Here is a 22,811-nt window from a genome sequence, read left to right as displayed (position 1 = left end):
GTCGGACCTGTTCCCAGTGCATGTTGGACTCCGGCAGGGCTGCCCTTTGTCGCCGGTCCTGTTCATAACTTTTATGGACAGGATTTTTAGATGCAGCCAAGGGCCGGAGGGGGTCTGGTTTGGGGACCAGTGGATTTCGTCTCTTCTTTTTGCAGATGACGTGGTCCTGCTGGCCCCCTCTAGCCAAGACCTACAGCATGCGCTGTGGCGGTTCGCAGCCGAGTGTGAAGCGGCTGGGATGAGGATCAGCTCCTCCAAGTCCTAGGCCATGGTACTCGACCGGAAAAGGGTGGCTTGTCCTCTTCAGGTTGGAGGGGAGTTCCTGCCTCAAGTGGAGGAGTTTAAGTATCTCGGGGTCTTGTTCACGAGTGAGGGAAGAATGGAGCGGGAGATCGACAGACGGATCGGTGCGGCTGCCACAGTAATGGGGGCGCTGTGCCGGTCCATTGTGGTGAAGAGAGAGCTGAGCCGAAAAGCAAAGCTCTCAATTTACTGGTCGGTCTACGTTCCTACCCTCACCTATGGCCATGAACTTTGGGTCATGACCGAAAGAACGAGATCACGGATACAAGCGGCTGAAATGAGCTTCCTCCGTAGGGTGGCTGGGCACTCCCTTAGAGATAGGGTGAGGAGCTCGGCCATCCGGGAGGAGCTCGGAGTAGAGCCGCTGCTCCTCCACATCGTGAGGAGCCAGTTGAGGTGGCTCGGGCATCTATACCGGATGCCTCCTGGACGCCTTCCTCGGGAGGTGTTCCAGGCACGTCCCACCGGGAGGAGGCCCAGGGGACGGCCCAGGACACGCTGGAGGGACTATGTCTCTCGGCTGGCCTGGGAACGCCTTGGGCTCCCCCTGGAGGAGCTGGAGGAGGTGTCTGGAGAGAGGGACGTCTGGGCGTCTCTGCTGAGTCTGCTGCCCCCGCGACCCGGTCCTGGATAAGCGGAAGACGACGAACGAACTGTGCTCTTACCCTGCTAATTGAACCTTCACACTCTGCTCTTACTGGTGCAATGTGCAATCAATGAAGACTGGCTACCAGGCTGGTCCAATTTAGCCATGAAACCTCCCACACTAAAATGACACGTGTTTCAGTTTCATTGTCCAACCACTGTACCTACCTCCACAGTCTTGGCCAAGGCATCATCTCTGAGGAAATGAGAAAGGCCTAACAGAAGAATGGTTATTTTTGTGTGAGTAGAGTTCTAAAAAACAGAACAAAAAGTACAAACATTTCTCACGTTAATAAAATTATAATTTCCCCCTGTCAGAAAAATCTTCTTCTTAGGGTGTACTTGCATCAAGAGCTCTTGTAAGCTTGGTTAGTTCTGGCAATCCACTCTTGGCTTTGAAAAGCTCAAGGAACCTGTCCAGGTACTGGTCAAGCCCAGAGAAGAAGACTTCTTTCAGGTTTACCGATGTGAGGCGAGCAAATTCTGATTCAATCTGCATAAAAGGATGGGGGTCAAGGCACAAAAAAGAAAACTCCATCAAAGCGCAATTTTAAATAATCCATTCAACACACCTGAGGTACGAAGAACAAGGCAGGCCACCTTTCTTGAACTTGTGCGACCAGTGGCTCATCTTTTACGATCTCCTTCCTCCGCAAAGAGTAAGTATTGTCCGTCATTTTGTCAACTAGCTTCCAGTCAATTTTTCTTTTCTTCATTTCACTGTTATTCATTGCATAATGGCAGCTGTAACTGCGTAGAAATTAAGGAAATAATCAAAGATGTAATAGAATTACAGTGTGCTTCACTGATAGTGTCATTGTTTTAACCAACATTAACATGGCAAATATTATTTTGTAGTGGAGATAAATGGCTCTTCATCAAGCCACATTTGTACCTTTCTATGTGTGTGTTTACTGAAATATGACTAAATTGTGTGTTTATGAATACATTACAACATTGACAATATTATTTGTTTGGGACAGTGCAAGTATCTATATTATCTATAAGAGAGGTCTAACCTTCAGCTTCCATTTACATCCGACCAAAAAGGTGTGACAATGATAAAAAAAATAAACATACCTGTCCAGCTTCACTGTTCCAGAAAGACCTGTCACAAGAAGCTAAAATAAAAAGATAATTTTAATATTTCTTCGTAATGTGGGCATAATGCCTAATACATTGTCTATTATATTACCATGTGATCCAATAGCATTTGCGCACTGCCCTCCACATGTGCACAATGACAACATGGCCGTTACGTTGTTACCTTTTATTTTTAATGGCTTGCAACGAGCAAGGGCAGTTTCGCGCTGCAATGGGCAAAGCACAAGCACGAAGCAAAGCGCACCGCGTTGCGAAGTCCCGCGCAAGCTGCGGTCAAAGTTCAAGATAGTTCAACTTTGCGCTGAACACAGCGGCAAGCGCAGCGCCACTCGCGCCCTGTCTAGCTCTTTAGTTTCACAAAATGTATACACCACATGTGCTGGAACCATGCATGGTCTGTGTTTATTTAATCATTGATTTTGTTCAAACGCCATTACAAACAGCACCAACATGGCACCTTTTTCCAACAGGAAATATGTGCATTACACAAAACATTAGCTGTGGCGAGAGTTATGTTCAGCAAAGACAACGAAAAATATCTTAAAAGTTACCTGAATCCTAATTGCAGTCAAGTGAAGTGTACCAGGAGCACATGCCCTGACATATCACCAGGAATGCTAAGCTACATAAGCTAGCTAGGCTCGGTTATTTGTAGTAGTTATTTAGCGTTAGCTAATTTTATTATTCAGTATGTCAAAATGTGTTACTTTACTCACCTTAATAGCAAATGACGACAAAAAAGCTCCAAAATATGCGAAGAGGCGAAAATAGTGTCTCTCTCTCTGCCTGCACCCATTGCTCAGTCTCCAACAGTCAGATAAACGTGATGATGCAGCCTTATTTTAAATTAGACACGTCCATAATTGCAGAGATAGTTCAGTTGAAAAACATTTCAGAATTCACTCAGTGTCAAGTTCCATTTTTTACTTTTTTGAGTAATTGAACTGTTTTCAATGAAAAAATGTGTGTTATCACAATAGCTCAATAAAATACTTCCCAAACTGACTCAGAATGACATGTTGACATAATTAAAGTGCAAAATTACAATTTACAATGCAGAGATGTCCTGACGAATTCAGGTCTTTATAGCAAATCCACCTGAGTTTTACTTAAAAACAACTTCTCGTCACTTCAGTCCTCATCTTTTAACAGTCCTGCACTGCAGCAGAATGCTCAACTATTGCAGACACAAAGTATCTCTGTATATTAAAAGAGCTACAAGTTCATGCAGCTTTGATGTCATATCCAGTCTCTTTGTGAATCTCTCTCATGCAAGCATGAACAATTTTAAAAGAAAAGAAATGAATGAAGCAAGACGTTCAGCGGCTGAGAGCAGAAGGTGGTTCAAAGTTTACCTTCATTATTAACCAAGTCAGCATTCAAAGTACCTGTCAGACCCTAAAATACTTCAAATGAATCATTTATGTGTGGATTAAACAGGCAACATTTAATGGATATCTCATACAGAGAAAGATTCCTGTTTCAGGCTCTTCAGCATCAAACAAGTAGTTCAGAAAAGTCCAGCAGAGATTTTAGAGCCAGAGCTGCTGCCTTCAAAGTGCCTTCAAATGGTGAAAGCTTCAGTGAACATTTCTTATTTTTCCCACACTTACCTTATTGTTCCCGTTTGGACGGGTCAGGTAGTGATGATTAAAGTGGGAGAGAGGACCACAAAGACGGCACAGTCTGCAGTTTAATAAAGTTTATTTAAACCCAACATCAATCCTGCAGAAGCAGGAAGCATAGGAACATAAACCCAGAGTTTTCTTGAACTAAAAGGTGACAAGAACATAAACTCAGGACCACACAGGAAAAAGCTACAAATCTGCGAGTGTATGTGAAGGAGGGACGTCAAATCAGTTGTGAGGATCAGGGAAAAATTAGGACCAGGTGAGTAAAATGAGCAACTTATTAATTTGTATTCTGAAAATAATAACAACTGAATAATTTGTTTTGAATTACCATAAATAACCATTATTTTCTTTATTTTTTTTTATTTTTAAATAAACGACTTTTTCACCTGCACTGTCAAAGAGCAGCTCATCTGTTTTTCAGGTATTATCTCGGCGGACCACTTATTCCCTTCAAATTCCAAAACACATCAGTGTGGAGGCCCAGTGGAGGTAAAGACAACCTCCCAGACCTCCCAGACCTGCTCTCTGCCCCATCCCTCCTCCTCCCCCGGTCTCCTGGCTCCTGTCAGGAATATTTTCTTTGGCTCCGCTTCAGGACCCTCCCCTGTTTGGATGCTCGGTCGGATTTCTTTTTGCACACTTCTTAATGTTTACACGAACTCGGAGCTTTTTTGAAGAGCAACATTCGTAAATAAACGGGTCGTTTTATTCTCGGTTCGGGGCTGGAAGTCGGTTATGAACTGAACTATTTCCGATGCTGTTGGCCGAGTAGGTGAGTAAAACGCTCTAAATCAGATTTGAAACGCGAAGTGATGCTGAAATGTTAATTTTATTGTTCGGACCTTTAACATTAGTGGCTGCTGGTTTACTGGACTGGAAAATGATGGAAAATCCAACAACTTTGTCCCAAACTGGGGAAGATGGAGCTGAGCTGAAGAAACGTGATGCGCTGGCAGCCTTTAATTCCCAACAGCAGCTTTTACTTCAGTAGTTAAATAACCAACTACAGCAGGAAAGTCTGATGCATGCAGTTCAAATTATTTCCCGAGGTTTTATGTTCTTTATAAAATATACCGTCTTGTGGAGGCAGCTGCTGTTTTGATATAATGGACTAGAAGTGTCCCTAAACAGGAAAATGAACTTTAAAGATGTTTAGTTCTTTAGATTAAACTAATTATCCCATTAAGAAGTGCAGAAGTGATCGAAATGTTGCGGCTGGTATTTGACTCTTACTGATGCTGTCAGCGGGGCTTAAATCTGTTAAAGACTTGTCTCTCATATCATGGCTTCATGGATTCTTTGCAGAGTCTCTCTCTGCTTTTCATCAGGGTTGCTGTCAATCCTTTGACTCCATGCAATCTGCTGGGTTTCCTTTGTTAGTTAACTTTTTAACAATTGGCTTTAAACTATCAGCTGGATTTGACTGTATTCTATTATAATTGGGTTTAAATTAGACTACATATTTGATTGGGTTTGAATGTGATTATATCATTTGACTGTACTGGGATGAATTGGATTGATTTAATACAATTTGGGCTGCTTTGGATTCTATTTACCTGTAAATAAACCGGAGCCGGGCTGCATGGTGGCACAGTTGGTAGCACTGTTGCCTTGCAGCAAGAAGGTCCTGGGTTTGATTCCCGACCGGGGGTCTTTCTGCATGGAGTTTGCATGTTCTCCCCGTGCATGCGTGGGTTCTCACCGGGTACTCTGGCTTCCTCCCACAGTCCAAAGACATGCCTGTTAGGTTAATTGGTCTCTCTAAATTGTCCTTAGGTGTATGAATGAGTGTGTGCATGGTTGTTTGTGTGTTGACCTGTGATGGACTGGTGACCTGTCCAGGGTGTACCCCACCTCTTGCCCATAGACTGCTGGAGATAGGCACCAGCTCCCCTGCAACCCACTATGGAATAAGCGGTAGAAAATGACTGACTGACTGACTAAACCGGAGCCAAAACCATCGGAAGAATTTATTGGGCCCTGAGCAGATTTTCATTTTAGTTAAGCTCATCGCCCAGCCGCCTCCACAACGCCACTGAAATGTTTTATATCCAAACTTGACCCCCCCCCAGATTTCATGTTTTAATAACAAGCCAGAAATTACACTAACATAATCACAGAATGTGTTTTCTTTGCCCCAATTTGCCTCTTCACTCTATTTCATAAAGCACTGTAAATAAATTGGATTACAAAGATATGTCTCTGACTTATTGATCCTGGCCGTTGTGTCTTGTTTATAGAGTTATAATATGGACTCAGGAACTAATATGCAATCAGAAAGGAGAGGCCAGTTTTATTAGTTGTGGTTGCAAGCCTGCACAGAAAATGGTCCTTTGTTACTTACTAATTTGAACTTACAGTAGGCATGACATTTTACTCCAAAACAGTGAGAGCAGCAGAAATAATAAAGAAAATGAACATGGATTACATCTTGTATATTTGACAGTTCTTTTAAATCCAGAATAGGGTGTGTCCCAATTCAGGGGCTGCATCCTTCGAAGGCCGTATTTGTTGGCTGATTTCGTTACAGCGCGGCGACGAAGGCTGTCCCGATTCATGAATCCTTCCGAGACTCCTTCAAATGCGTCCGACAAATGTGTCCTCCTTTAGCCCGATTTGAAGGATGGGTCGTGAATATCCTTCGCAATCTATCATTTCCCATGATTCATTGCGGGTCGAAGCGGATTGGTCAAGCAGGGGCGGACCGCAGCGGCAAAAGCTGTGATTAAATTGTGAAAAATTACACTTTCTGTGACACAAATGAACTTCTACAATGTTTTTAGTGCGGGAATATAACTATGTAGACGTGAAAAATCTGCTTGATTTATCAAGACATCGCTTAATTTCAAACGTGCTCCGACGTGTTTGGAGTTTTCCGTTCCCGGCGTAGTAACTGCCGGCTTGCCTCGCCAGCCTTACCGACGGTGAGGCTAGACCGTCCCAATCCGCAGCCACTCACTTCCAGCCTCCGTGGTTTTAGCGGTCAACGAAGGACCCAGCCCACGTAGGCAGGGTCCTTCGAAGGATCCAGCCCCTGAATTGGAACACACCCTGAGATTTTGAGTTTTGAATGTCTGGAGTCTGTGTCAAGCATTCAGCGGCACCCCCTGTTGGCCTGGAGGTGCCTAGGCAGTGGCTTAGTTTGCTTACGCTTTGGGCCGGCTCTCACTGGGTCCAGTCTGTCAATAGTGATTACACAGCACACAATAACTGCATTTAATTATATTTTTTTAAATATTCATATTTATTGGTCCTCTAATGGAGCCATCAGAGTAACAATATAGGAAAAGTTAAAATTTTGGGGTTTGCCAACATAATCAGGTAGAGTTTATCGTTATGATATTAAATTCTCTGGCAGGCAGACCTAAAGTGAAGACTAGTGGTTTAAAATTATTCATCCTCGAATAATCTGAAATATATTGTCACAACTCACAGTCCTTTTGTGTTCAGACTCCAGCTGTAAAAGTATTTGTTCAAGTTTACTTACTTTTGTGACTAGCTATGCTAAAGTATTTAGACTCTTTGAACTACAGCAGTGTATTTCATTCTATTTGACAGATCAACAGTAAATAGCACACAGGTTATGAAAAGCATGCATGGTTTATAAAATCTTTTACAGGTAAAAATCTGAAATGTGTGGTGTGCATTTGTATTCAAGCCAATACCTTACAGCGGCACGCCTTTTTGGACTTTTTTTTTTTAATGTCCTTTCTGCTTTCTTCTTCACAGAACAGTGAAGTTTCAGTCTGATTGGATGGTGAGCATCAGTAAACATAGGTTTTTACATCCATGATGCTGCCACCACCATGTTTAATTTAGGAATAGCTGAGTAAAGCAGATTTTTATGCTGAAAATGTATTTATTATTTTCCTTCTACTTCAACATTTTTTGCTACATCTTTTGAATTTCATCAGCCATGATTTATTCCTATCTAGAAATAAACAGAACTTTAGCCTAATGTTGATGCTTCAGTAAGAGCATAAGATTTCATTGCTGTGCTCAGTCTTACCGGACCTCCAGCAAACCCAGGTAATGGTTTTGTGTTAAGTGTTGTGTTGTGGTTTTCACTGAACATTTTTCATTGTGTTGTACGATTTCCTGCCTTTCATTTTTTTGTTTTTTGCCGTCCCTCTGCTGCTTTGAAAACCTCTCCAGATTTATTCGAAGTGTGACTCATAAAAACTGTTTTCTTCTGCCAAGTCTCCCTCATCAATTAATTGTAGAGGAAGTGGCTGGGAGTTGGTCTGCTGCTTCCTCCTTCTCTCCTCACCCTTCTCTGCCGCCGTTTGATTTTCATTAAGCCGCTGCGATTCGCTCCAGGTTCAGGAGCAAGTCGAGCTTGTGAAACGTGGCGGCTGCGTGATGGTGACTCAACTGTCATGAGCTGTCAGAGAAGTTAAACAGATGAAGTAATGCTTGGTTTCAGCCTCCTTGAAGACAATAACATCTAAGGCTCTCTGGCCCGTTTCAGCTGACTGGGTCATCATGTGGAATTGGTTAAGAGATTATTCTGAGACATTGTGGTCCAGAGTTTCAGAAAATGGTATGTTAATGGACAAGGTAGGCACCAAATTAAAGATAAACCACTGTAAACAGTTGTTTGTAGTTACGTGTTGACAGACTGACACATTTACAGTTAGATTTAGAGCTTCAGAATGATTAACTTCAGTTGCATTGAAGCATACTGTTTTGGCAAGAAAAAACAAATTTCTTTTCCACACTGGAGCCATAAAATAACACTAAATCAATGTCTGAGAACGAACAATGTTTTGATTAAGAAGTCTTTGGCATTTTGTGACTGTAAAGAAACTGTTGAAAAAGGTATGATTAGCTGTCAGAGAATCTCTCCTGTCTGGACCCCTGACCTCACATCTGTTCTGGCACCCAAACAGGAAGTTTTCTTTCTTTTCCAATAATTCCTAAAGGCATCCGAACGTGCCATGGTTCTCCGGGATCCAGTTATTAAGCTGAACTGTGCTGTGAAAAAGTCTTTGTCTTCGGTGTGCTCATATGAGATCCCCATTAGTTGAAATCTGCCCTCTTCAGGGCTGTTTCAGAGATCAGAAACATTACAGCTTCAATCTTTTCTTCACCTGGCAGCTGGAGATCTAGTTTAACAGCATGTGTTTGTCCAGAGGAGGGCTTGGTTTCAGGCAAGGGATTGGATATGTTTTGGTAGTAGATGATGCTGGCCAGAGACACAAAGAGATGAGGAATGAATTTAAAAGGGAGAGCTGGAGTCATTTACATGAACTTGATCCTTCTGGACTTTACAATAGTTTACTGTAACACCACACAGGGCAGCCAGAGGGTCTGCAGGACGTCTTTTCTGAATGCCACAACATTTCCTGACACGCTTTTTTTACTTGGTTTATTTAATTTAAAATCCAAAATGTGTCTCTATGTTTAAATGGTGCATTAACAATGATGTCAACACTGGTTATCAAGCATTTGATTTTTACTGTGCAACATCTTCTTGTAGTAATGATCCCCTCCTGGGTGAGTTCTGACGTGACTGTAGGTTCTGCATGACATCCCTGGGTCCGTGCACCAGTGCAATCAGATCATTAAGGTGATACTGATCAAATGTCTTACAATGTTTAAAACCCATGGTTAGAAGAAGTCACTTCTGTGATGACAGTAAAATAAACATTTAGATAATCAGATATGAATGGCAGTTCTTTCCCTGATGTGTGTGTTTCACTAGTTTTTCTCATCAAAGATCGGCAGATTGAAACCTACTTGTGTTTATATGTTTCAGCTTGTTTGTCTCTGTCCATCCCTGCTGTATGAAAGTCACAGCGAACGTTTTTCATAAACTTTCCGTTTTGATGTAAAAATAGCCCAGCTGAAAATAACAAAGAGCTCTGGGATTTCAAAACAAGGTGACGCTGTTGAATATTCCTACCACAGGCTTACATAAGGCTTACACTTCCATATGTTCTACAGCCGTGCAAATAATTTGGAGCAGATTGGACTGCAGCCATCCTGCAAGGGGGGTTTGGGTCGTTCGTTCTGCTCTGGCTTTAGAACACGAGCAGTTTCTTTGGGCTTCGGCTCAAATCATAAAAAAAGGAGAGGTCGGGGGGTTTGGGGGCACATGTGAGGGAGGCATCCAATGGGCTGACAGAGTGACCACAGACTCCTTGTACTGTGGTGAGGGTCTTTCCTGAAGCTGCTTATGGTGGTGGTTGGTGGGTGGAGCTGCAGTGGAGACATTGCTCATTAAGATTTCACTCGGGTCTTGCTGTGGTGTGTGTGCAGGACGACTAGAACCAGGGGTAACCTGAGATGTGGAATTACAGGGCATGCAGCTCCACATGCAGTGATCAGGGGGGCTCTCACTCGTTCTGAAGAAGTTTGGGTCATGTTTGTTTTTGTTGCTTGATTTAGGTGCTAATAAAATTAGCCGTGGGAGCCTGAGCACAATGTTTGTCAGTTTAGAGATGAAATTTCAGGCTTTCAGTGTTCAGCATGTGAGCTTTGCATGTTAAAAACAAATGGCCTTTATGTCATGCTTGGCACTGCATGGACATGAACTGCGAGGACTCTTGATGTTTTTTCCTTGAGTTCAAACGCAGATCCACTTCACCAGCTGTTTCAAACTAACAGTTGTCCATCTTGCATTTTATTAGAGACTTATTACTTATTTTCCCTATTCTTGACTGCTTCATTTTCCAGTCCATTTCTAAAAGACAAACTCAAGCCCAGAAAAGCCACGTCGAAAAAATATCAGTTTGTCAGCATCCAAATTATTCCAAAGAACACAAGCTCTGCCTGGAAAAAATGGAGTTATTTGTAAAATAGGAGCAATCAGGGGCCTAAAAGAGTGACTGTGGGAAAAGGTAGAAGCAGTAGGTCTGATGGTGTCTTTCAGGGAGCTTTTCTTTCTAATTGTCATTTATTTACATGTCAGAGGAAATAATTGTTGAGACGCAGCAGCGATATGTTGCCTTTGTGTTTCCTGTCGTTCCAAGCTGATTTTATTCCTGTTGTGCTCTGCAACCTAGAGCAAGGAAAGGGGGGGCGTGGGCCCAGGGTTGGACTTTCTTTGCTTTTTTGTTTGTGAAATTAGGTAAAGGTGAAAAGACGAGACTGATATACGAGGCCTTACAAACATACTCATACCACCTGAGCTTCTTTCATTTTGTCATGTTTAAAACCAGAAACTTCAATGTGTTGTATTGGTACTTTAAGTGGAACAAAGTTGTGCAAAATGGTGAAATGGAACGTTTTCAGTTTTTTTATCTGAAAAGTATGGCATGCATTTGTATTTCCCCCCTTTACTTTCATACCCCAAAATAAAATCTGGTGCAAGCTGTAGTGCACTCTGAAGTCACCTAATCGGTCAACGGAATCCACCTGGGCTTAATTAAATCTGAATCTAAATGCAGCTGTTTGTTTCTGGCCTAAGAGGTTTGTTAGAGTACATCAGGGAACAAACGGCATCATAAAGACAAAGGAACACAGCAGACAAGTCAGGAAGAATGATGTGGAGCACTTTAAAGCTGGGTTAGGTTCTAAAACAACATGCCGAGCTCCGAACGTCTCACAGAGTTCTGTTCAACCCATCATCTGAAAAGGGAGAGAGGACAAAGCACCTGCAGATCTACCAAGACATGGAGGTCAACAAGGGTTGGCAAGGAGAGCATTAATCAGAGAAGAAGTTAGTTGTATTCGGAGTTACAGTGAATAAATTCATCGTAACTATGAATGAGCTGCAGAGATCAGGGACATTTTGTTGACAACTATTACTGTTGCACTGCACAAATCTCTACTCGGTCTTTTGCTTATATGCCCTGTAATGGACAACGTGCCCTGCAGATCACCGTTAACACACCATACCCAGAATGAAACATGGTGGTGGCATCAGTTAGCCTGGTAGAAGCTGCAGAAGACTGGGGCAGAGATTCATCCTACAGCAGTACAGCTACCCTTAACATACAGCCAGAGCTACAATGGAGTGGTTTACATTAATGCAGATTTATGTGTTAGAATGGTCTAATCAAAGTATAGACCTATATCTGTTGCTCTCCATTCTATCTGACTTATTACAGCCTCTAGATTTGCAAAGCTAGGAGAGACCTAACCTTAAGGACTTGCAGTGAAAGCTGATTCTACAAAGTATTGACTCAGAGGGGCTGAATACAAATGCCTGCTACACTTTGCAGATATATATTTGTAAAATAAAGAAAAGAAAAGAAAGCAATGTATCATTCATCCCAACTCAGCTCTACCATGTGTTGCTTTGTGACATAGAATCCTGACAACATATACTGACGCCTGTCAAAAACGCAACGAAATGTGGCAACATTTTTTAGGCAGAATTAAGGTGAGTAATAAAGGAGTACTTAGTAAAGGATGCTTTCCTTCAAAGAAACTAACAATAAATGTCTGAAGAAATGCTCAGTGGTAGCCTCCGCTTTATTAAGGTTGTAACAACAAAACTGCTTCCATGCTCCTAAAATGATCAAATCATTTGCAGCAGCGCTTGGAAACATGTAAGAGTTCCCACTGTGATGGTAAAAAATGACTCGGAGACGACCTGCTGTGATTCTTGCTGCTTCTGTTTACCTTTGGGTGTCCAAAAAAAGAAACCAGTTAAGAGTTAGCTCGGTTTCCTTGATCACATTGTGCCCACACACGAGGACAGGCTGCAGGACCCTGCACTGCTTGCCCTCCCACGCTGCTGTTTGCCCTGTGTGGTGACTGGTATCTGGATCCTGTCTCCTCTGTGGCCTTCCTCAGCTTCCTGTTGTGTGGGACAGATACACAGGTGTCAAACTCAAGTGTTTCATGGGACAAATGAGGTGCGCAGCGCCAGAATTATCTCTAAAATAGAGCTTTTCTGTTTGTCACAAGGCAGCCAGGGACAACTAACAGCACCACCTGTGGGGGCTGAAATGGTTTCAGTCCAGAAACACTGCATACAAGAGCAGGAACATTTCCAAAGGTTCACCTTCAGGCTGTACACGTGGCTGCAGTTTTAGAGAGAAGAAAATAAAGCTTTTACGTCCAGATGCTGCAGGATGGGGCCCATCTGGAGAGGGGGGAGTTACAGGCAGAGTTTTTGGAAGAAAAGGCAGTGATCACCTTAATAAGTTTCAGGATTTTAACTTCGTCTTCCAGAAAGGCAGCACAAACTGTTCCAGAAGAGTTTGGTCTGTAAATCGACAGAGTTAAGGTTTTAGGAATTTACTATCGTAGACTGGGCTTCCTGGAAATTCAGATGGAGAAGGAAAATGCTGTCAAGTTATTAGCTGATAAAAGCTTCTCTGATTACCCTGAACTGTCCTGCTGCTTCTGCAGCTTCTATCAGTGCTGTTTTCAGCAGATCATCTCAGTGAGTTACTTACAGCAGACCAGCTGGAGTTTATTCAGGCTTCATATCTCGCCTCACAGCGAGCAGCTCTCACAATACTCGCTTCAACGGCGTCACCTCCCTGCATGCAGTAACACATTAGTGCAGGGTAAATCTTTCAGGTGTTACATGTGTAACAGGACCAGTCCAGCACCTTCATCTTAAAAACAAATGTCAGAAAAACAACCAGAAAACAGAAAATGATGCTCAAACCGTTTCAGCTCGTAGAAGCAGCAAAAAAAGATCCCATCCAGTCACAAGCGATGTGTTGCCTTAAGCAGAAGCAGATGTGGCGACGTTAGAGACTGTTACCGTAAATTACCTCGTTCTTCATGCAGGAACGACTCAAACGTTTATGTTGAAGTCGAAGCACAAGAATGTTATCTGCAAAGACATCCAAATGTATCTCCAAAGCCTTGAGTCAAAGGATGACTCTTCCCACAGACCTCCAGGGACATCAGGGTAATGTTGTCAGTCTTCACAGAACCCCCAGAGAGTCAGCTGTAGATTGGCCCGTATGCAGAGCTGCTACACCAGTTTCTGTGTTCTTCTATTCTTGCTTGGAGAAGCTTCTTATCTGCTCAGTTTGAGAACATTAACAATTTGTGACTTCCTTTAGTTTCTATGTTTGTAGAAGATCTGGTTTCATTTCACATCTGTCTAACAGAGTTTGGACTGCAGGAGTAAGCATAATCTTTGTCCAAACAAAGATCACAATGGACATTAATAACAAAACTAATGTATATATTGAGCTATGTGGAGCAGGACAGCAGGGCTGGGGGATGATGCAGGGTTTTTGTGATGACTTGGCAGGTTCTGACCCTCGCAGTAGATTTAGCGTTTCCATATAGAGGATCAGATGGCCTGTTTCCCCTCATAAAAACCTACTAATCAAACAAGTGATTGGAAACTTCTCACCTCTGGTCAGTCCCCCACTGTAGAGCAGGAAATGTGGAAATAGATTATATTTAGGTATGCTGATGTGTATAAAATCTGAACACTAAGATGGTTTAATAAAAGTGTGTTTTTTGGGAATTCTTCTGATTTTTGGGACGGTCAGATGACTACTAATCCAATCATCAATCAATAGTTATTCAACACTCTGTTTTAATATTCATTCCTTCATTTGGTGAGCTACAAGTTATTTATTGTACTTCCACAAATACAGAAACCTTACAAAGCTGGAGAGGATTTTGTTTAAATGCTATTTTCCTTAGATGGAGGAGACTAAACAGCACTTTGGGTGGAGAGCAGAACGTGTCATATTTTCATGTCCAAGCAGCAGAAAACCTACCTGAGAAATCAGTGACGGACTCCTTGTTCAGCGATGTCTCTCCACCGCCCTGTGTCCAAAGTCTCAATAGCAGCCAACAGGTTGTCTAATCTGATGGTTGGTAGTTGTCCTCACCACATCCATTGGTTCTTAAGGTTGTCGTTCAAAAACATTAATAAAATAACATTCTGTTGAAAGCTGACAACCAGTCTTTGTCTGTAGTAGACTCTTCCGTTATTTTTGATTTCATTCAATTATATTCCTCTTCCTGTAGTCTGAGGTGATCGGAATCAGAACCTTCTAGTGGTTCCACACACACGCTTCAGGACTTGAGGAGACAGATCCTTCCCATCTGTTGCGCCCAGACTGTTTGGACTCTGTTGATACTTTTATAAAGCAGCTAAAGACAATTTTATTCCAAGAAGCTTTTTGTTAGACTTGGACATCTCTGGTTGTATTGTTTTGTTTCCTTTATGTGAATCACTTTCATCTGTCTGTGAAAACATCTAAATAAATTAACCTTTACTTGCTTCCATCATTTGAATGGCCCGGTTACTGTTATGAAGATATACTAAAATTTCTGAACTGTGAAATCTCTGAAATTGCAGAGTTTCCTCTCCCGTATTGACCCTCTTCCACCCAATGTTGTGCACTGCCAGTCAGCTGGTTGAAAAATAGCTCCTAGATTTTTACTTCACTTGCAAGGAAAATGTGTGAGTTTGAAAATATTCCCACACACTTTAAACATGGAATGGAGCAAAACAACTAGTCTCCCTGATGTGTATTATGTCCTAAAACGTCTTGCCATATTAGTTCATTCTTTTAGGTTTAGTTTCTTACTTATTTCTTGTGTTCTGTTCCCTGAGTATTCTAGTGTATTCCCTTTGGTCAGTATTAGTCTTTTGTGTCTTAGATCAGCTCCTTCTGTGTTGAAGCTTCCATTTTGCCCCAGCTGCTTCACATTATCCTCTGATTTACTCACCTGCATCCAATGTCATTCTTCGTTCTTCCCTCAGTATTTAAGCTCTTTGAATGTCATTATTTTTTGCTGGGTCCTCCCATTACTATCCGTTTGCCTGCCTGTACTTCTGTTCCTCCCGAAGTCCTGTATGTTATTCTTCAAGTTCTGTTCTCCTTGTTCTGTTTTCTATAAGTTTTCCTCTCATTAAACTGTCCTGATGCTCATCCTACGTTCGTGTTTGCGTTTGGTCTAACTCCAAAGCCAAACACAAAAACATAAGGCGGTCAAACCTCATGTTTTAAACAACTTTCTAGAGCAGCATGAAACCCGGTATTGGTAAACCCTGAGCCCCATAATAACCTTCTGAACTACTTTTGGATCCACCTTGGTCTGCATTGAATATGGGTTCACATTTGTGCTGTATTGAGTCTATGAAGCCCACTGTACCTGTGGTTTATTCAGCAGCTAGCATGTTGCTTTGACCACCAGGTAAAACATTCACCAGGTCTGAAGGGTGTAGGAAGGTATGTGTGACGATGGAAATCATCGATGGCTTGGTATCACTCTGACTGGGGCTCAGCTCTAAAAGCAACCTCTGTTTCAACTAGCTGAAGATTTTAAGAGAAATATTTGTCATAGGTAAGATATTTACTGTTCATAACCTCTCAACAGAACACAGATTAAAAATTCTGATTTCATCCGAAGTGTTGCATGATCACCTGACTCACCTGTAGATTTTCCTCAGTCAGATCATTTTAAAAGCTTTAGTTGTGTTTTCCCTGTTTATATCTGGTTATGCTAATGCTAAGATTATATTTATTTTCCACATATAAAAAAGACCTGATCTTTTTACATAAAACATCTGAGATACAAAGGATTCTATGTATAAAAAATATGTACATCTGCAGCTGCACAGCCACTTTCTCGGGAAAGTTTAATTACACAATCATCCTTTCTAATGCCTTGGTTTTTATTCTCCTTCAACATCAGAGCCCAATCTTTATCTTCATTTTCCTCCATGAAACTCAGTTTCTTTGATCATTAATGCATCTCTCTTTAGTCCATATCAGTGTGGAAATTAATCCTTTCAGTCGTTTGTGGGAAGAACAGCTACAGAAAATGAATAAGACAGGCTGTTGCGTCGTACACAGGCCTCCCTGTCATGCAACATTAATTCATTTGTAGATTTACAAACATTTACAGAGCAGGCCATGAGGTCAAAAGCCCTCAGAAAATTTTAGAAGAGGTTATAAAAACACAACAAGCCTCCAGTGAACTCTGAACCATCACAAACTGTAGATGCCTGAATCCCTGCTTTGTGAGGAGAAATTCGTCTCTGATGAGATGAAAAGATGAACAAATTACTGTTACGGTTCAATTTCTTCTGTCCTTTCCTTGATGTTTAATTTGACTCGGCTGACCTTCTTTTTAAGAGTTTCTGGAGCCACTTCTGTTGATTCTTCATTCAGTTTCTGCCTGTTAATGCGAACAACCCAAAGCCAGTAATCTTATTTATTAAGCCATTCTGCCTAAACAAAGACTACAAATACTGCCAACCAAAGGCCATGAAAATACATTCAAATTTAATGTTTTCTATTTAAATGACATATTTAATCATTTTTCACACCTGTTTCTTTTTAGTTGTGCTCAAATTCATCATAGCAGTCATATATCAGTTAATATCAGTTCAGAGATATATAGAAACTGTTACGCAGTTAAATGAGTCAGTGGTCAATGGGTTATGTCTGATCAGTTCGCTCTCATCAGCAGCGTTTGGAGAGTTTCCTGAGTTTCAGTAGCAGGAAAAGAAGTGGAGGAAGTTTGCGTCTGAAATAACAGATCCATGCTGGAACAATGGGACAGAGGATGCTCCAACGGATCAGTGAAAAACCTCACAGCCCAAAGAAACATCCCACTCAGAGTAAATCCATTCAGGGGAGGTTTCAATATGGTTGGACAATAATCTGGTAAAAATAAAACTCTTTTCACCTAAATAGAAAGCTATTCTTTTTATTAAAGTTCACTCAATACCATTTTGAGGTTTCTGTTTAATCTTACAATGACTACTATAAATTATCATTGAACTGCTTTAAAATAAAACATGAAAAAGTTCTAAGAAAAATGTAAACTGTTAAAGGAAGTTTAGATAATCTGAACAGATTACCTTTTTTCCACTTTGAATATCCCTACTTTTGGCTGTGATGACTTTGAAGCACCAAGTTACATAAAGTGGAAACATTATTTTGCAATTAGATGACATTTAATTAAATTTGCCCAGTAAAAACGCTTCAGCTCAGAGCAGGAGAAAAGCTTCCTTCCCATCTTCACTTTAGCTATAAATCATGAAAAGTTAAGTGTCTCAGCTCCTAAAATCAGCCACAAAGAAAAGAGCTCAAAAGACAGCCAGCCTGTGCTTTGGCACTACTGCTTTAGCTTCACCAGTGCATCACAGACATCTTGGTCTGAAAGGCTGTGCAGGGTTTGCTCTGTGCAAGAAACAGCCATGCTGGATGATGTGACGCCTCAGTGGCTCTAAAGGACAGCTAATGCTGATTGTCTGATTCATTGCTGTTACTTGATAAAGACGTGGCATTCACATGCCTGAATGCACTAAAAGTTACACTGTTGGTGTTTAATGCAATAAATCAAATGATACTGGGATGAACCTGCCCATGTGGTGAGCACTGACCCACACGTTAATCTATATTACAAGCAGCTGGCCCATAATCTGGAGGCTTCTCACCCCTTCCATGCTGTGAGTCTGCAGCAGAATGCAAAGCTGTGTTTTTGGTCACAGTTTGTGGAGAACTTGTGTTTTTATTTTACAAGAACTCTGTGCATCTTTGTGCCAGCATGATCCACAGAGCATTAGAGCATATATAATTACAGCACTGTATGGTCATGTCCTGAAACCTCAGCCAGGAGCTCCATTTTGGGTTTTCCACCATCTCACTCGCAGAAGCTTCGGTTTATGTCTCTTTTAAAGAGGCCAGCTTAAGTCCAATGTGAGTGGCTCTCTTCGGCTGTTGATTTCTGCTCCGCAGAGGTGAGATTTATTTTGCGGACCTCTCGACTCTCTCTGACCAGCAAAGCCACAGCCATCCTGCCCGTGGTTTTGGGTCTGCAGTGTGGAGGACTAGGCAGCTGTTTGCGCCACAGCTCTGTGAGTAAGAGAGCTGGAGGCTTAAAAGTGTCGGACTGAAGCAACAGGGAGAAAAAGGGCTAAAATGGGCACCAAGCCCAGGCAGAGAGAAAAAAACAACAGGGTATCAGAGTAAACCACAACAGATCACACATCTGCAGAAAGCAAACTCTTAATGAGTGAAAAAACAAAAACTGTTTTCTTTGTTTTCTCATCGAAGTCCCCAGAGAGAGCTGTGAAAGCCCTCGTTATAAATCTGTTTGCTAGAATGTAACTAATGTTGTATTATTTGGCCTTATACCTCAGTGTGTATTTGTTTATGTGCAGGGCTGATAATAACAGCTGGAGTTAAAGAAGTAAGAACAAAGGCAGCACACTGACTTCTGTCTCAGAACATCTTTGTTTGGGCAACTATTGCTTTTAATAATTCACTGGAACATTTATAAGTTATTTTTGTTATAAATCAAGAAAAATTTGTTCTGCATAACTCTGTTTGCAGAAATAAAAAAAACAGTCTTGCCTTTGCTACTTTCAGCTTTTTGAACATCCTTGTTAATTTAACAATGTGACAATTAGTGATCAGTACACATAAAGGCTGAATCAAGCCAGGGAGAATAAAAATGTAAAAACAGTTTAACTGTTTAAGCAGTAAGTATAGATTAGAAGGGATTTGTATATTGCTCCCTGCAAAGTGCAGATTGTTATTAACCAGGTTAAGGAACCTGGAGGAAAATGAGACTAAACTGGACAGCCATAATCTTTGATCCTTCTGACAGCTCTGCATTAAGCTTAGGAGTTTCCCTCCACAAACCGTGCTCCCCACCAGGGCCTTTTTCTACCCTGGTAACTGGCTGTTCCCCAGAGGAAATGCAAGGGGTAAATATTGGCCCCAGACTGTAACCCTGGTTCCTGTAGTGGACATGCCCCTTTAGAGTCAAAAGGAAGTTTACATTTGGAGCTAAGCGCCATCCTCCTTCCTCCTTAACTGTGAGTAATGGAGCTCCCATCAATCTAATCCAGCATGTATACGTTCAAGAAGAGAAAATCAAGGAGAACTTTTCCCTTTGGGAGGAAGTAAATGTCTTTCCACAGGCAGAGAAAATCCAGTCCCTTTTCCCAGGACTTGTTCAGATTCAGAGGTGCTAATCCCAACCCAACATAGTAAAAAAACTGAACACCAGCTTGAAGTTCTCTAAAACCATCTTCAATCAGAGTTTTTGATTCTTCTGTGGATGTTTTGCTGAGAAATTCCTCACAAAGCTGCATGCTTCTTTGCAAACTAAACAGTATCAGAATCAGAGAATCAGCTGGACTTGTATCAGTGTTGTTGCAGCTCCTCCTGTTACCTGAGTGACACAGAGTCTGCCCAATGTCTATTTAAATGATGCTGATGTCCCAACGTTTAGCATCGTCCTGGTGACCTTATCAGTGCAGTCGCTGTTATCTAGGCGTTCTGTACTCCATCACTGTGTGAACATGAGCTGCAGCACCTCCTGAGCTCTCTCCAAGAGAAACACGTTGAGTTTAACGAGCAGCCTGTTACCAGAACGGGGTAAAGGTGGAGCCGTCTCATTGCATCACCGTAGATTTGTTCAGTCCAAATCTGCTTCAGCTCTGCAGCACTTACTTCACTTTGAACTTGTTCAACCAAAACTTCTTAAAATCTCCAGGCCATGGTTACAAGAACATGACCATGAGTTTTTTTCTTGTTTTGTTTTAAATTATTTTAAATAAGAAAGTAAGAAGTATCTGAGAAGAGCTTCCCTAGTGTTGCTCTAAAATGAAGAAGCGTGGGCACGATGTTTCATTGCAGCCCCCTTCAAATTAAACCAGACTCAGGAGACAATGTTCCATGCATCTGTCATCAAATTTAACACCCTGTCGGTACAATGATCCACATAAGTTCTGACGGTGTTTTCACTGTGGACTCCATGAGATATTTATGAGACACTGTTGCAAATAATGAAGCCAAATGAATACAAGTGTGTGAAATGTTTGACAAAAGATTCAGTGGCGTGCTGGTTCAAAAGACCAGAAGTTCAGGAACTCTCCTCTAACCTTCATTAGTTTTGCAGATAGCACAGAGTGCAGGGCTCACTCAGCGAAATCCAGCCTGCCAAGGCCTCTGGAACGCCTCCTCCTCTCCATTCCCTCGCTAGATCACCATTTTGTCATGCATGCAACTCCCCATGAAAGCAGTCATCTGCATTCAAGCTGCCAAAACCTTTCCACCCAGAACCTTTTTCCAGTGTGGGGGTTCTCTTTTGCATCAGCGTACCACCTTTTACTGTAAGACTTTGCTATAAACTGTGAAGTGTGAGCCAGCAGGCACTGAAATTTGGGTTAATAAAGTGGAAAATTGACAAATGTCATTAAATCTGTGGGTGTGTTTTCTTAATGTGGGCTCTTGTTTTTTGTTTTTTCGCGTTTCTGGGTGTGGTACTTTCTGTCGAGTTTTCTGCAAATCCCCAGAGTCTCATTAGGGGTCTCTCTCTGGCTCCTGCCCCCCACCCAGCGAACGTGAGGCATGGCTGCAACTGAAGAGTGCTCTGCCAGCCTCAGAGCGGTTTGCAGAATCTGTTCTGCGAGCCAATACGATAACCCAGATGCTGAGGATTATGGGTTTTATATTCAGTTTGCAGTTACTCTAGTTTAATGTGAGGGTGGTAGTGGAGGAGGGGTCTGTGGCTGTGGTTGAAGTGTCACATGAAGGAATTTATTCCAGTTTCTGTGTGATTCTGTGCTGGAGCCACTTAATGGATTTATTATTTAACAGAGCTGCATATTTTTGATGCAAAGGTTTGACTGCTGACTCTTCTAGATGATAGACTTTTCAGATTTCTGTGATGATCGCAATCAGATTGTGATTAGTTAAACCTGCTTAATGCAGTGATACACATCACAACTTTACAGGGCAGCTTCATGTGTAATGGTGCAGAGCTTTGCTTTAATCATGAGCAGCGTGTCAAGCATGCAGTCAGGAAACGTATCAGCTGATTTCTGTTCTCTGGTCCCCATTTATTTTGTCTTTTGCTGGAAGGTTTTCCAGGTTGGAAGGCACAAAGTACCAGATCAGACTTCTTCAGTTCAGGGGCCTCTCAAAGGGGTCAGAATTAGTCTATTTGATGAGATTTTATTTTGAGTTGTCTTTAGTTATTATAAACTCCTGGGAAAAATTCTGATAGGAAAGCAGCACATATTTATTTCTGTTTTCTTGCTGTTTTAATGGCATTTTAATGGAGTTTAGCCACTACTTTGTGTCCCTTTAGGGACCATCGGTTCATTAAATCATTTCCTAAAGGTCAGTGTGTGGCTGCCAGACAAATACTATTTTAAAACCACAACCCAGGAGACAATGAAAAAAATATTCTTAGTTCTTTTTTTTATTTTGAAGCATTATGACACTGTTGATAAAAACATCTTGACCATTTAAGAAAACATTTCATTCTGAAATTCAAGTTACAGGCATCCATATATTTCTATTTTTTTAAAAACATTGATTTTTATATTTCTAATTGGGGAAATTTTAAGTGTTATTGCTTTTTAGATCAATTAAAGCAGCTCATAAGAGTTTTGAAATTATATAAAGGTTAAAAGATTTTTAAATTATCCTTAAATGTCGATCTGTAAATTAGGCAATATGCATGGCATATATATAGTCTGCTATAGGCAGACTACAGGTCCTTCTCAAAATATTAGCATATTGTGATAAAGTTCATTATTTTCCATAATGTCATGATGAAAATTTAACATTCATATATTTTAGATTCATCGCACACTAACTGAAATATTTCAGGTCTTTTATTGTCTTAATATGGATGATTTTGGCATACAGCTCATGAAAACCCAAAATTCCTATCTCACAAAATTAGCATATTTCATCCGACCAATAAAAGAAAAGTGTTTTTAATACAAAAAACGTCAACCTTCAAATAATCATGTACAGTTATGCACTCAATACTTGGTCGGGAATCCTTTGGCAGAAATGACTGCTTCAATGCGGCGTGGCATGGAGGCAATCAGCCTGTGGCACTGCTGAGGTCTTATGGAGGCCCAGGATGCTTCAATAGCGGCCTTTAGCTCATCCAGAGTGTTGGGTCTTGAGTCTCTCAACGTTCTCTTCACAATATCCCACAGATTCTCTATGGGGTTCAGGTCAGGAGAGTTGACAGGCCAATTGAGCACAGTGATACCATGGTCAGTAAACCATTTACCAGTGGTTTTGGCACTGTGAGCAGGTGCCAGGTCGTGCTGAAAAATGAAATCTTCATCTCCATAAAGCTTTTCAGCAGATGGAAGCATGAAGTGCTCCAAAATCTCCTGATAGCTAGCTGCATTGACCCTGCCCTTGATAAAACACAGTGGACCAGCACCAGCAGTTGACACGG

The 22,811-nt window shown here is 41.6% G+C and overlaps 1 protein-coding gene and 1 long non-coding RNA gene across 2 annotated transcripts in view; one reads left to right on the top strand and one right to left on the bottom strand.

Moving 5' to 3' along the window:
* Nucleotides 1-1,303: 1,303 nt before the first annotated feature.
* LOC124865397 lies at nucleotides 1,304-2,876 on the bottom strand. The gene is made up of 4 exons (XR_007037573.1): nucleotides 2,769-2,876; nucleotides 2,029-2,069; nucleotides 1,521-1,698; nucleotides 1,304-1,441 (listed from the first exon to the last, which is right to left on the bottom strand). It is a non-coding gene; the product is annotated as an uncharacterized LOC124865397 (long non-coding RNA).
* A 1,412-nt stretch (nucleotides 2,877-4,288) lies between these two features.
* The window catches only part of pear1 (platelet endothelial aggregation receptor 1), a 61,822-nt gene continuing 43,299 nt past the window's right edge, over nucleotides 4,289-22,811 (top strand). The window contains exon 1 of the mRNA XM_047360335.1: nucleotides 4,289-4,458. The gene's annotated coding sequence lies outside the window, so the exon portion shown is untranslated. The remainder of the gene's footprint in view (nucleotides 4,459-22,811) is intronic.

Source organism: Girardinichthys multiradiatus, chromosome 3 (assembly GCF_021462225.1).
Source record: "Girardinichthys multiradiatus isolate DD_20200921_A chromosome 3, DD_fGirMul_XY1, whole genome shotgun sequence".
NCBI classification, from domain to species: domain Eukaryota; kingdom Metazoa; phylum Chordata; class Actinopteri; order Cyprinodontiformes; family Goodeidae; genus Girardinichthys; species Girardinichthys multiradiatus.
This window is presented reverse-complemented; position numbering and strand designations above follow the sequence as displayed.